General features: G+C 35.1%; 1 pseudogene; it reads left to right on the top strand.

Annotated features, from left to right (window-relative positions):
• The first annotated feature begins 958 nt into the window (after nucleotides 1-958).
• Nucleotides 959-1,077, top strand: LOC125617064 (annotated as a pseudogene).
• The last annotated feature ends 12,326 nt before the right edge of the window (nucleotides 1,078-13,403 follow it).

The raw sequence follows: 13,403 nt of genomic DNA, 5'->3' as shown, positions 1-13,403 counted from the left end.
TGTATGGTACTTCTTCAAGGTCATTGCTTACTTTTCTTTAGGCCTTCATTAAATATACTGATTTCTGGCAGATGTTTTGGTTATTCCACGGTAGAAGCATCCTATCAGACCCAGTCTCTAATGTAGAACATACAGGAACTTTCTTCTTTTAGTGGCACAGTGGAGCCACATGCCCTCCTCTAATCCCCTGGAGGGTTTCATGATAGGGACGAATTTCTGTCACAATGTTCCTGGAGAACATTCAGTCCCTGATGTAGAGATTCTTCTCAGCTACATTTCAACTACATGAGAATTGCTTTAACTGATATTCCTGACTCCAGTGATCTCTTTCCTTTTCTTGTGCTTGACATTCAAGGAATTAGAATGTATGTGGTTGAAAATAAATATTTGGCTGCCAGGAAAATTTGTACATGGATGATTTCATAACAGTCACCTTTTCCCTAAAGATGACATGGCATATTGTCAATATTTAAGTTGTCATTTATCTACTCTGGTATTTTATTCTTAATTGTTCAGTTGCTTTTATTGGTTCTCATTTCTATTTAAGTAGAATTTTTCTCAAATAAAGCACATCTGAGTGCAAACTTTTCATCCTCTCACCTCAAATTTTGCAGTCATGGAAATTAGGGTAGATGAGGCATAATCCCAAATTAAGGACAGGTTGTATTTTATTATGAGTTGAAATTATTAAATATTCTATGAGAAAGGGAAGGGCATAACTTATTAGGAAATTTATTTTAGTTAGCCATTCTGTTCACAGATTTAAAAAAAAAATAACTTGCTCAAGGTCATACAATCAAACTGAAGATTGAGCCAGCTTTAGAAAGTTAATATCAGGGCTTTGTAAAGTTAATATCAAATGACATTAACATAATCTCAACATTTAAAAGGGTGTGTGAAGTATTACAATTATTTTAGGCCTATTTGATAAGTATTAAAAAAAAAAAAAAGCTCCCGTGTGTTTTATGAAAGGAGAGGTGGTCGGTATTCCCCTTGGCAAGGATGGAAGAGGCCCTTGGGCTTGAAAACAGGTTAAAGCCTTGTTACCTACTTCCTGGCATCTAACCATGGTTTTCAAACCAATTGAGGAAGGAAATCAAGAAGGACAGAGAGGGAAAGGCATGGGGAAGTACTGGGAACAAAATCCACCAAATTATGCCACAATGAATCCCACTTTATATATAACTATAATGTGCTAATTAAAATAATAGTAATAATAATGATAGAAGGAAAATGCTAGAGAAAAGCAAGTGGATCAGGAAGGGAAAGGGGGAATAAATTATGTTCATGTACAAATATGGTATCATGAATACCACTATTATGTATAATTATAATGCACCAATAAAAGAATTAAAAATACAATTTGAAACCTTCAAATTCAAATACATTTTAAAAGAAAAATAATTCACTCCACAGTGTGTGTATGTACTTTCAAACAATTTAGTAGTTCCTTGCAGTATTTGATCTGAACCAAGTAAAACTGATCTTTGGTGATATATTCCTGTTGATTCATGAGGAGGTTTAAGTAAGTGTAACAAGGAAAATGGAAAAGGGATGAAGATGCTAAACAGAAGCCACAGGAGAGACAGATGGCCCTGTTGGAAAGTGTTTGGAATAAGCTTTTTCTTTAATAACTTTCTTCACATTTAACATTCTTAATATCTCAATGTCTACATTTATTATTTGGTCTTTTATTTTCCTTTACTCTATATTGTTGCCCCTGTGGCTTAAGACACATGTGGATAAATACTAGCACTAATGGCAATAATATAACTTCATGGCAAATTAATATTATTTTAATTGAATATAATTAATGATAATGTGATTTCAAAACCATTCAAAATGTTGATTTTTATTTTTTGAGTTGAGTTATAATGAACAATTAGGTTGTTAAAATACTGGCAAAAAATTTGGCTTTATACAACCTGTTTTCATCTTGATAAGTTTGTAGCCCTCCTAAAATATGACTGAATGAACTTAGGGAAAAGCAAACTTATTAAAGCCAGTTTACCAACATACCAGTTTAATTTTAAAAAGCACAATAAAATCAGATGACTGAAGTGAGAAATATTGGTGTTTTATCTCCTCAATTTCTATGTAAGTTTAGACATACCTCCGAGATATGGAGACCTCTAAGAGAATGCCAGAAAACCATCTTCTCTGATCTCATTTTGTCACTTGGCTTTGTTCCCTTGTCTCTCGGCTTTACAACCATTTGGGTGAGGGGAATTTCCTTCCTTCCCTATCTGTAACTAAGAGAAGAATCGAGCTCATCATCTTTAATTTGCTTCCAAATCATGAATCCAATCAGACAATGAAAACTATTGATAACAGCTAAGTCTGCTCCAGAAAAAAAAAATTATATCAAAGCTTATATGTTGTCTCCATGTTTGATTCTTTGCTTTATAGGGAAATAATTGATGACAGTAGTATGTAACATGTCTTTGCATATATTTTGTATATATTGCTGAAAGAAAATAAGTGACTAAAGCCACCCAGTAAGACATTATACTTATTACTAACATTTCCATTTTACAGATGATGCAGTAATGTAGAGCGATGTTAACCAATTTGCTTAAGATTAAATAGCTCATACTTGGCAGAGTTGGGATTAATTCCAGACCTTAATAATTCTGCTCTTCTTCCTCTTCATCAAAGTTCGGGTTAAAAATATTTTTTTTTTCAAACTGCAATTAGTATGAACCCAAATCATTTACTTATGAAAATTAAAAACCCATGCAAAATGAGAAATATGCCAGTTGCATTAGAATTAGTCCATCAGGTTGTTTGAAAACAAGGATTGTAATTACATTTTCCTTAAAGTAAAACCTCAGGATATCTGAGAAATACAGAAGTAGAGAGTACTTTCTAAGATAATTTAGCATATTCTTTGTCTTCAAAGAATGACTAAAACAACAATCCTGAAAGTCATTTGAATTACTGGGCTCTCTCTCTCTCTCTCTCTTTTAATCAAGTATTACCACAATGAATAGTAGAGACATCATTCCCCCTTGCAATCTCCAAGTCCTCGGTGTATTCAAGTATGGATAGACAATGTGGACAATTCACAAGAAGCTACTTGAAGACGAGATGAATGAAGAGAGTAGCAAAGCAGGCATATGGTGGTAAGGGATGTGAAATCAGCTTGATATGTCTAGTGACAATGAGGAGATGGTTGTATCAGGAACAGAGGAGTTACAGAGAATAGTTATGTAGGTCAACTTAAGTACACTTCATCTTAGGAGTTTGGACTATATCCTATAACAGTAAGGAATTCCGAGAGATTTTAGGTATATGTAAAGGGTTTTAGGATGGGAATAGCAAGGTTGTGGAGAATGAATTTGAAAGGGACAACCTCATGTTAGGAGAATGGTTCAGAGGCTGGTGTATAAATCCTGGTATGAATATGAAATGGACAGGAGAAGTGAAATAGGATGGGTTGTTCTGCCTCCAGAAGGGAGGTCAGCCAAATTAATTCCTGTCTGAAGGATTCCTTTGGATGGTCAGGAAAAAAAATAGAGACAGAGTAAGTAATATCTGAAGAGATAAGAGTTTCAACCCAATATTCAAGAAGCCAAATCTATTTTCAGGTTATAGGAACAATTGTGGAATTAAGAACCAGAGATGATTTGATGATATGGGAGCAAAGTGAGAAGGTTGCAAGTAGGGTCAGAACTTTCCTGTAGAAATGCCTAGATTGTCTACAGCTCTTTTAGAGTGCTGGCCCTATAGTCTATCAGGTGGTCATCCTGGGCAGAGGACAAATAGACAACCATCGCTCTGGGCTTGTAAAATAGTAAGAAGACTATTACAGTTGATAGTACAACAGTTGGGCATTGACCAATTACAGTCTTAAGGACTTTGGGAAAGCTATATTGGTTCTAGGAAGATTCTCAGCAATTTTCTTTTCTCTCTTGAAATATTTTGGTTGCCCACAAACCAGATTTGAATGTGAAAGAACGTTGTAACATGGGATGAATTGAAAAAACTTGCAAAGCTGCGTCAGGATTTTCAAAGTAGAGTATAATCTAAAAATTAAAATGATATAATTTTAAAGCAGAAAGGAACTTTGGAACTGCTTTATAATTCCCTACCTAAGGTCTAAGCTGGATTTTCAAATATAACATTCACCATTGTCTTACAAATGTTTTTATACCTGAAATGATATGTCCATATTTATTTATAGTTAATAACCTCTCTCTTCTTTTTTACAATAATAGATTGGACTCATAGACCAACATTACAGTTTGACAGAATAACCTACTGTGTATTCTATTTAAATGTATTGCTGTGATTACATTCATTAAGGAACAAAATAAATTTGGACATTTAGATCTAGATTACAGTTTTTTTTAAAAAATCTAGATTTATTGCTGAAAGTACAGAAAAAAAGTTGTTTTAAGAGATGTCTTTGATCATTCCAGTGAGAATTTTTAGCCCTACACTTGTAGCCCATAGATAAGCAGGTATGAAATATTTAAAAAGTAAAATCTCATCTGTTGCTGCCATACGGAATTGCCAACAGGGCTAGGGGAAGACATGTGAAGCCGGGGATGTCTGTACCATTTGAGGGACATTTTCAGGATTCATAGAAAAAAAGAAACTTTACTTAAACTGAGTATTGACCATGTGCAGAAAAGAACAGTGATATTCTGTTATCAGATTTTCAGTCTACCATAAAAAAATGAATAACTGGAAAAGATAATATAAGAAAAGAAAGAGATTCCTATAGCATCAGGCCATATTTTCTTGAGGTACATCTAGTTACTCTTTTCATCTAATTTCTAGAGAGGAAGTGGCATTAACACCAGCACCAAGCAAACATATCAAACATTATTTTTGTCTGTAAGATATGCATTTATGTGTATAAATTAATAGAAGTATAATCTTATTCCATTATCACTTTGAGAGATGTAGGATCATGAGCTAAAGACATTGGATTAATTTATAACAGGCTTTTCTCAAATAAGTTACCTCATTTGCCTCACTGTTTTTTCTTATTAATTTGAGAATAAAGGGGCTGGGGCTGGGGCTCAGTGGTAGAGCACTCGCCTAGCACATGCAAGGCGCTGGGTTCGATCCTCACCACGACATAAAAATAAACAAGTAAAATAAAGGTATTGTGTCCAACTACAACTAAAATAAATTTAAATTTTTTTTTTTTTGAGAATAAAGAATATTCTTTTTTAGGGGGTGGGTACTGGGGATTGAACTCAGTCAGGGGCATTTGGCCATTGAGCCACATCCCCAGCCTTATTTTATTTATTTATTTATTTTTAATTTTTTTTAAAATTAGGTATATATGACAGCAGAAGGCATTTTGATTCATTGTACACAATTGCAGCACAACTTTTCATTTCTCTGGTTGTACACAATATAGCGTCACACCATAAGTGCAGTCATACATATACACAGGGTATTGATGATCATCCCATTCCACCATCTTTCCTGCTGCCCCCATGCCCCCTCCTCACCCACCCTCTCCTTTGCCCCATCAAAGTTCCTCCATTTTCCCCATGCCCCCTAGCCTTTAAATTATGGATCAGCATCCACTGATCAGAGAGAAGATTCAGCCTTTGGTTTTTTGGAATTGGCTTACTTTGCTGAGCATGATATTCTCCAACTCCACCCATTTAACCTGCAAATGTCATAATCTTATTCTCTATTAATGCTGAGTAATAGCCCATTTGTATATATATCACAGTTTTTTTTTTTACTCATTCATCTATTGAAGAGCATCTAGGTTGTTTCCACAGTTTAACTATTGTGAATTGAGCTTCTACAAACATTTATGTGGCTGTATTACTATAGTATGACGAGTTTAAGTCCTTTGGGTATAAACCAAAGAGAGGGATACCTAGGTCATTCCAGGCATGGTGGTTCCACTCCCAGTTTTCCAAGGAATCTCCATACTGCTTTCCATATTGGCTACACCAATTTTCAGTCCCACCAGCAATGTATGAGTGTGCCTTTCCCCCCACATCCTCATCATTTTGTTTGCATTCTTGATAATTGCCATTCTGACTGGAGTGAGATGAAATCTTAGAGTAGTTTTGATTTGCATTTCTCTAATTACTAGAGATGTTGAACGTATTTTCATATATTTGTTGATCAAATGTATATCTTCTGAGAATTGTCTGTTCAGTTCCTTAGCCCATTTATTTGTTGGGTTGTTTGTGTTTTGGGTGTTAACTTTTTTGAGTTCTTTATATATCCTGGAGATTAGTGCTCTCTCTGACGTGTGTGGCCAAAATTTGCTCCCAAAATGTAGGTTCTCTCTTCACTTCATTGGTTGTTTATTTTACTGAGAAGAAGCTTTTTAGTTTGAGTCCATCCCACTTATTAATTCTTGATTTTCTCACTTTAGGAGTCTTGCTAAGAAAGCCAGGGCCTAGCACAACATGATGATGATTTATACCTACTTTTTTCTCTATTATGTGCAGGGTCTCTGGTTTAATTCCTGGGTCCTTGATTCACTTTGAGTTGAGTTTTGTGTGTGGTGAAATATAGAGATTTAGTTTTATTTTGCTGTGTATGGATTTCCAGTTCTCCCAGCACCATTTGTTGAAGAGGCTATCTTTTCTCCAATGTAGGTTTTTTAATGTCTTTGTCTAGTATGAAATAACTGTATTTATGTGGGTTTGTCTCTGTGTCTTTTAATACAGCCTTTTTAAAATTTTTATTTAGAGACAGGGTCTCACTGAGTTGCTAAGGGCCTCTATAAATTGCTAAGGCTGGCTTTGAACTCTAGATTCTCCTATCTCTGCCTCCCGAGCTGCTAGAAATACAGGTGTGCACCACCACACCTGGTGCAAGAATATTCTTAAAATAATATTAGAGACTCATTCACAGAAATAGAATCTGAAATAAAGTCATATTTTTTTCTATATAAAAAAATAAAACAATATCCTAACCAGTCTTTTTTCTCTGGAGAATAAATTTTCTGCTCACAAAATAACTGTATACCCCATCTTGTTTTTATTACGGTTTAAGTCATATAATGAACTGTGAAAAGAATGTTACATGCCAGTGTGCTCTATCCTCATACTAAACAGCTTTGGAACACACTGGGGTAAATGTCATTTTGTTGTTTCTGTACAAAATGTGATTCTTCTGGTTTCTTTGGAGGTATCCAACCCTCAGTGCCATTAAGTCGTTTTTTGTGTCCTTCTGTAAATACTGTTGGGTTTAACAGCAAATGTGCATCATTTTTCAATATAAAAACTCGTATATTGTAAATTTATAGAATTCTTTTTACATAAAAATATGGAGGCAAACCGATGAATCATCAGCTCAGTGTGCAAAGCAGCTTGCCTTTTTCAACTGTGCTGATACAATTGACCAACTTGGCGTTAAAGTGCAAAGATGAAATAAGACATTTCCTAAAGAAAAAAAAAATCTAACCTGGATGCATCTGTCTTGATGAATTCATTAATTTGAGGAAAGGACTCAAAGAAAGTCAAATAGGTAACATGCATGCCCAAGATGACAGGTATATGTGAATCATTTCTATAAAACTGGAGCCCATTCCATTAGTCTCACACATCTTCAGGGCCGATGTTATAAGGGATGAACAAAAACACTTGAGGTTTGCCTGCTCAGAGGGAGAGCTGTGGATTACAACACAGGGTTTACCACAACAGGGTTTTCTCATTAGAAATTCTCATTTATTAAATGATTTACCTACACACACTGGCTGTGTTGGGCTCCTGGGGCCTGAGTCACATATGGTGATTAATCAAGATGAAATCTCACAGGAAATATCTATGGGTGATTTGGATTTGTAGAAATGAGAAACCAATGATCCAGGCTAAAAATTAGTGGTGAACCAAGGGATCTGCAAAGGAGGGTGTCTGCTGGTGAAAGAGAGGCATGGGGGATATTGGGCTTCTTCTCTCTCTCTGCCCTTTATCAAGATTGGTAAGAGGAGAGTTACTAGTAGCTTCCAATATAATCCATTCCTCTATGAGGAAAATATATGAAGCTTGAAAAAAATTGTATTCCTGTCTCTAAGAAGGTGAACTGAATTTGTTGACATCAATAATGCTATACTTGGCCAAAGAGTAAATTCTTGAACTTGTGCATGTCCATCTTATTATAATGATTGGGATGAAAAACTGGTGTCTGAAACACAAATATGAATTTATATTCACAGAAAAAAAGCAAAAGGAAAATTGAAGCACTTCTATACAATCAGAATAAAAGACAAGTTTATTTAATGCCTTTTTTTCCTAAAATCTTTTAAATTACAAATGTAAATGCTCTAGAAATGACAAACTTTATTGTCCATCTTTCTTTACTGGCTATTTATAAAGGTGAAAGTTTGGAGTATATAGAAATTGTTTTCAATCTAATGTCATATGGAGATGGTTGAGAAGAAAATATGATTTTTTTAAAAAAATAAAAAAAATTAATAAATCTTTTGGAAATTCATCAGTGATCAGCAGCTTAATTGGAAGAGGAAACTGAGTCATCTTTCAATGAATCTGCAGAATTTATCATATAAATATTGTAAAAAAGTCCCATTATTTTAGTAAAATAGTCCCACATAAAATCATATTTTCATTAGTAGAATTCCCAAATTAAAAAATATGATCAGAGGGCTGGGGTTGCGGCTCAGTAGTAGAGCACTCACCTTGCATATGTGATGCCCTGGGTTTGGTCCTCAGCACCACATACAAATAAGTAAATTAAATAAAGGTATCATGTCCATCTACAACTAAAAAATATTTTAAAAAATATATTATCAGAAAGGAATGCCCCCAAGGGAAATGCAGATATGGCAAATAGTTCTTTATTAACACAAAGATTTTAATAATACATATTTATGGAGTGTTCTGTATGTGCCAGACAGTGCTAAGTATTCCATATACTATTTACCAAGCTCTGTGCTAAGTACTTGTCAATGATGACAGAGACACTATGGGGTGGATGCAGTTATTACTATGCTTATTTTACAATGAGGAAACTCCGACTATAAATGTTTCAGTAACTTGTATAAGGAAGGTTACATGATTTGCATATGTATTTGCTGAGGTCGAAAGCAAGTGCATATATGCAATATTATGGAACTTGAAGCAATACAACCCCTTAGCTAAGGTTTTTTTTCTTAATATTTATTTATTTATTTTTCGGTGGACACAACATCTTTGTTTGTATGTGGTGCTGAGGATCGAACCCGGGCCGCACGCATGCCAGGCGAGCGCACTACCACTTGAGCCACATCCCCAGCCCCTAGCTAAGGTTTTAATTGGCTTTTTCACTGGTGTGATCAAAAGACCTGACAAGAACAATTAGAGGAAAATTTTATCTGGGTGCTCATGGTTTCAGACATCTCAGTTCATAGCCTACTCCATTCCTCAGAGTGGGCTGGAGGTGAGGCAGAACATCATAGTGGAAGAGTGTAGTGGAGGGAAGTGGCTCAAGACATTGCACCAGGAAGGAGAGAGACAGAGAGAGAGAGAGAGAGAGCAAGAGCTCGCGACTGACTCTTCTCACCATGTCAAAATATAAACCTCAAAGGCACACCTCCAGGGATCCACCTCTTCCAGCCAGACCCTACCTGCCTTCAGTGACTAAATCAGTCAGGGTCACTCTAGGTGAATTAGGTTGGCACTAAGTACCTTTTTCTTGGGGTTCAGTGATGGCTCCTCTGCCTGCGCTCTCACTAGGGAGGCAAAAGAAGGAAGGGGTGGGGGAGAACACCTGAAACTCTATTTATTGTGGGGAAGACACTCAGGAAAGTTCCACTCAAATGAGGCCAGGGATTGGGTTTCAGGGAGGTGTAGCCCAGTCCCATTGGGTGATGCCCACTCCCTTACCCAAGCTGTAATTCCTTACCCAAGGAAGATGAGGTCCTCCTGTTTTCATGCTGTGAGCAGAAGCCAGTTCCACACCTTCATTGTTCAAGGCTAAGGGTACGTGCTCAGTTCCTATGTGCTCAGCTCCTGTTTATGGCAGCCCCCGCACCCCCCCCACATCTCCCCACTTTCTTAATTTAGAAATGGAATCGAGGGGTTATAACTTTCAGTCACTGGATTCTTGATCTGAGGATGTCACTAACTACTATTGTGACACGAAAAGAATTAGTAGAAAACATATCATTTCAATAACATAGAATGTTTTAACATATTTTTAGGACTAAAGCCATTCAATTAACTATGAAAGATCCAGGTTATGATTATTACTCTGCCAAACACTCATCAGAAGATTTTTAATGTTTTCCCAATCCTAGTGGGAAGTATTGTATTTGGCCATAGTAACACAGACATATTTATAATTAGCATGGCATTCAAGCCTTTCACTAAACCATAGAGCAGAACTCATTTTCATTATTTATTACAGTGGCTTCCAGAGTGTTCAACTTAGCTTCAATCCTTCCATCAATATTCATCTGACTATGGAGGATCCTGGAAATAATTTAAGCCAAAGTATTAAGAAAATCCACATGTTGTAGGTTTTAAAACATAGCCACAAAGGCTTTAATTGTAGAAACAATGAATAAAATTAAAGAAGTCATTTCAAGGATCATGAGACCAAGAGCTTGCCTAGGTCTGTTTAATCGGCATGCACCTGTTGCAAAGCCTGAACATATAATCCCTACCTGTAAAATCAAGTACAGGTCTGTCAGTAATGCAAAAATTCTGTGGGCAGAAGTTAAGCACCAAACATCCTTCTGGATGCCATCTTGCTGAAAGTTAAAGCCTCTAGGAGTCATGGCATCCTCATGTAATTGTTTTTGTCAATTCCAGGATACCAGCCTAAAATATATCCACTATTTGTAGATACCTTATGTTATACTGGCAAGACATATACACAATCCATCCACTTAGGAAAGGTGTCAATTTTTATTCTAGAATGATTAGGGCAATAATATATTGGTGGATATTTTATGTAAATAACTGGCCTGCATGGGAAAATTCTATTTCAATAAACTTTCTATTTTGACAACTGTACAGGTATAGTCTTAAATTCTAAGGACCAGCATGATTGGCTGGTTTAGGTTACCCATATGCTTGCTGTCTTTTTCTCAAAAGATACTCTTAGCTGTTTAACATAGGATCAACATATAGGCAGCTGACCTCTATGGCTGGTACAATCAATCTAGTCACATGAATGGATTTCCAGTCCTCATTGTAAAGTACATCAAGAGGTGGACTTGGGAAATGGGTCCACAGAAGTCTCTTCATAAGTTTTAAGTACCTGACAAGCTCATGAATCTTGCATGGCTGTAAACTCTGCAGCTGGAGATTTAATTTCCTAAGTCAGGTTTTTCAGCCATTTCCACAATGACAGGTTAAACTTTATCCTTTGAAATCTGATTTAACTTACTAAATCATGTTCAGCAGCAGTAAGGTTTTTAATATCACAATTAAAAATTTTTTTTGAAATATTTTGTAAGATTTAGTATGTGCATGTAGGGTCCTGTTTCCCCCCCCCCCTCTTTGTTTATTTATTAAAATCGAATAAAGGGTTAGCATAAGTTATAGCATTATTAGTTTCAAGTTATAGAGAATAGTATAAAACATTTTAACAGAATTATTAAAATTGAGCAAAGTTTTATTCTAATTCAATACTGCTGAATGTTCAACATGGCTATTTTAGGAACACATTCAATACAAGAGTAGAGTTACTTATTAGTAAGGATTGTGACATTTAAAAATTTTTTTAAAAATTTGTTCTGATTAGTTATACATGTCAGCAGAATGCATTTTGACACATCATACATAAATGGAGTATAACTTCTCATTCTTCTGGTTGTACATGATGTAGAATCACACCAGTCATGTAATCACATATAGTAATAATGTCCGATTTATTCTACTATCCTTCCTACTTCTATAATCCTTCCTCTCCCTTCCCTCTGCCTAATCCAAAGTAACTCTATTTTTCCCTAGCCTCCCCACCGACCATTGTAAATTAGCATCCATATGTCAGAGAAAACATTCTGCCTTGGTTTTTTGGAATTCACTTATTTTGCTTAGCATGATATTCTCCAGGTCCATCCATTTACCAGCAAGTGCCATAATTTCATTCTTCTTTAAGGCTGATTAATATTCCATTGTATATATATATAAAATATTTTCTTTATCTATTTATCAATTGTAGGGCACCTAGTTTGGTTTCATAGCTCGGGGGTTGTGAATTGAGCTTCTATAAACATTCCTGTGGCTGTGTCACTGTAGTATGCTACATTTTGGGGTATTAATGAAGGAGTGGAATAATTGGGTCAAATGGTGGTTCCATCCCATGTTTTCTAAGGACTATCCATACTGCTTTCCAAAGTGGTTGCACCAATTTTCAATCCTACCAGCAATGTATAAGTGAACATTTTCCCCCACTTCCTCTTCAACATTTATTTTTGCTTGTATTCTTGATAATTGCCACTCTGACTGGAGTGAGATGAAATCTTACAGTAGTTTTGATTTGCATTTCTCTGATTGCTGGAGATGCTCATTCAACTTATCTTGCTCAAATCATGGTGCTATTGTTCCTGAAAAGATTAATAGGTATCCAGGTAATTTTTAAAATGTTTAATCAAATAGACATATTAATCTAATAGGTAATTGGTAATTAATCTAATTGGTAATTTGTATATCAACATGCACATTATAGGCTTCTCGAAAATATAAAGCTCAGTGTTCCATTTCTGTGAGGAAGCAGGGTAGATTGACTAAAGTTTACTTTTCTTCTTTCAAAAAGATTTAATATTAGGACTTGAGTTTTTAAGGTTGGTAAGTTTAGTCTCATTCAATAAACTATATACTCTTTTGAGATAATTGCCTAGTAAAACTATTCATGTTGGTTATTACACACTAATGTTGTTTTTATCAATCCCAATAAATTTGTAAAGAAGCCCCTCTTGGACAGCTCATTATTGACAAAGTAATGGAATCACCTGAGTTGATGGCTAAAAATGGCCTATGGTTGTAGCCTATTGATTTGGGCATGTAAAATCCTCCTGCATTTAAAAAACAAAAAACCTTACATTTCCTAACTTTTAACCAGTGGTTTTGGCATAGATTTGTTTCATCATTCTATCCCAAACACAAGTTCCAATGCCCGGCACCCAAACTGTTTGGAGAATAATAATAATAATAATAATTATTATTATTAAAATAATTACAATAATTATTATATTAATATTAATATTGATTATTATTATTATTGTTATTTATGCTCCAGTCTTGTTGTGGTAAAGTTTTATACATTTATTTTTTTATTTACATAGGAAAAAGACATTTTCTCCAACTGGGTGGTATATCAGAAACACCACCATTTTGAATTTTAGTAAAGAAAAATAATGATAATGATGATTTTCTAGAAATTAACTTACATGTTAGGATAATACAAAGAGACAAAGAGTTTTGAAAACAATCATAACCTTTACATTATTTTATTTC

The sequence above is a fragment of the Marmota marmota genome, unplaced genomic scaffold, assembly GCF_001458135.2.
Source record: "Marmota marmota marmota unplaced genomic scaffold, marMar, whole genome shotgun sequence".
Lineage (NCBI taxonomy): Eukaryota > Metazoa > Chordata > Mammalia > Rodentia > Sciuridae > Marmota > Marmota marmota.
Note: the sequence above shows the minus strand (reverse complement) of the source record. Positions and strands in the feature narration are given on the sequence as shown.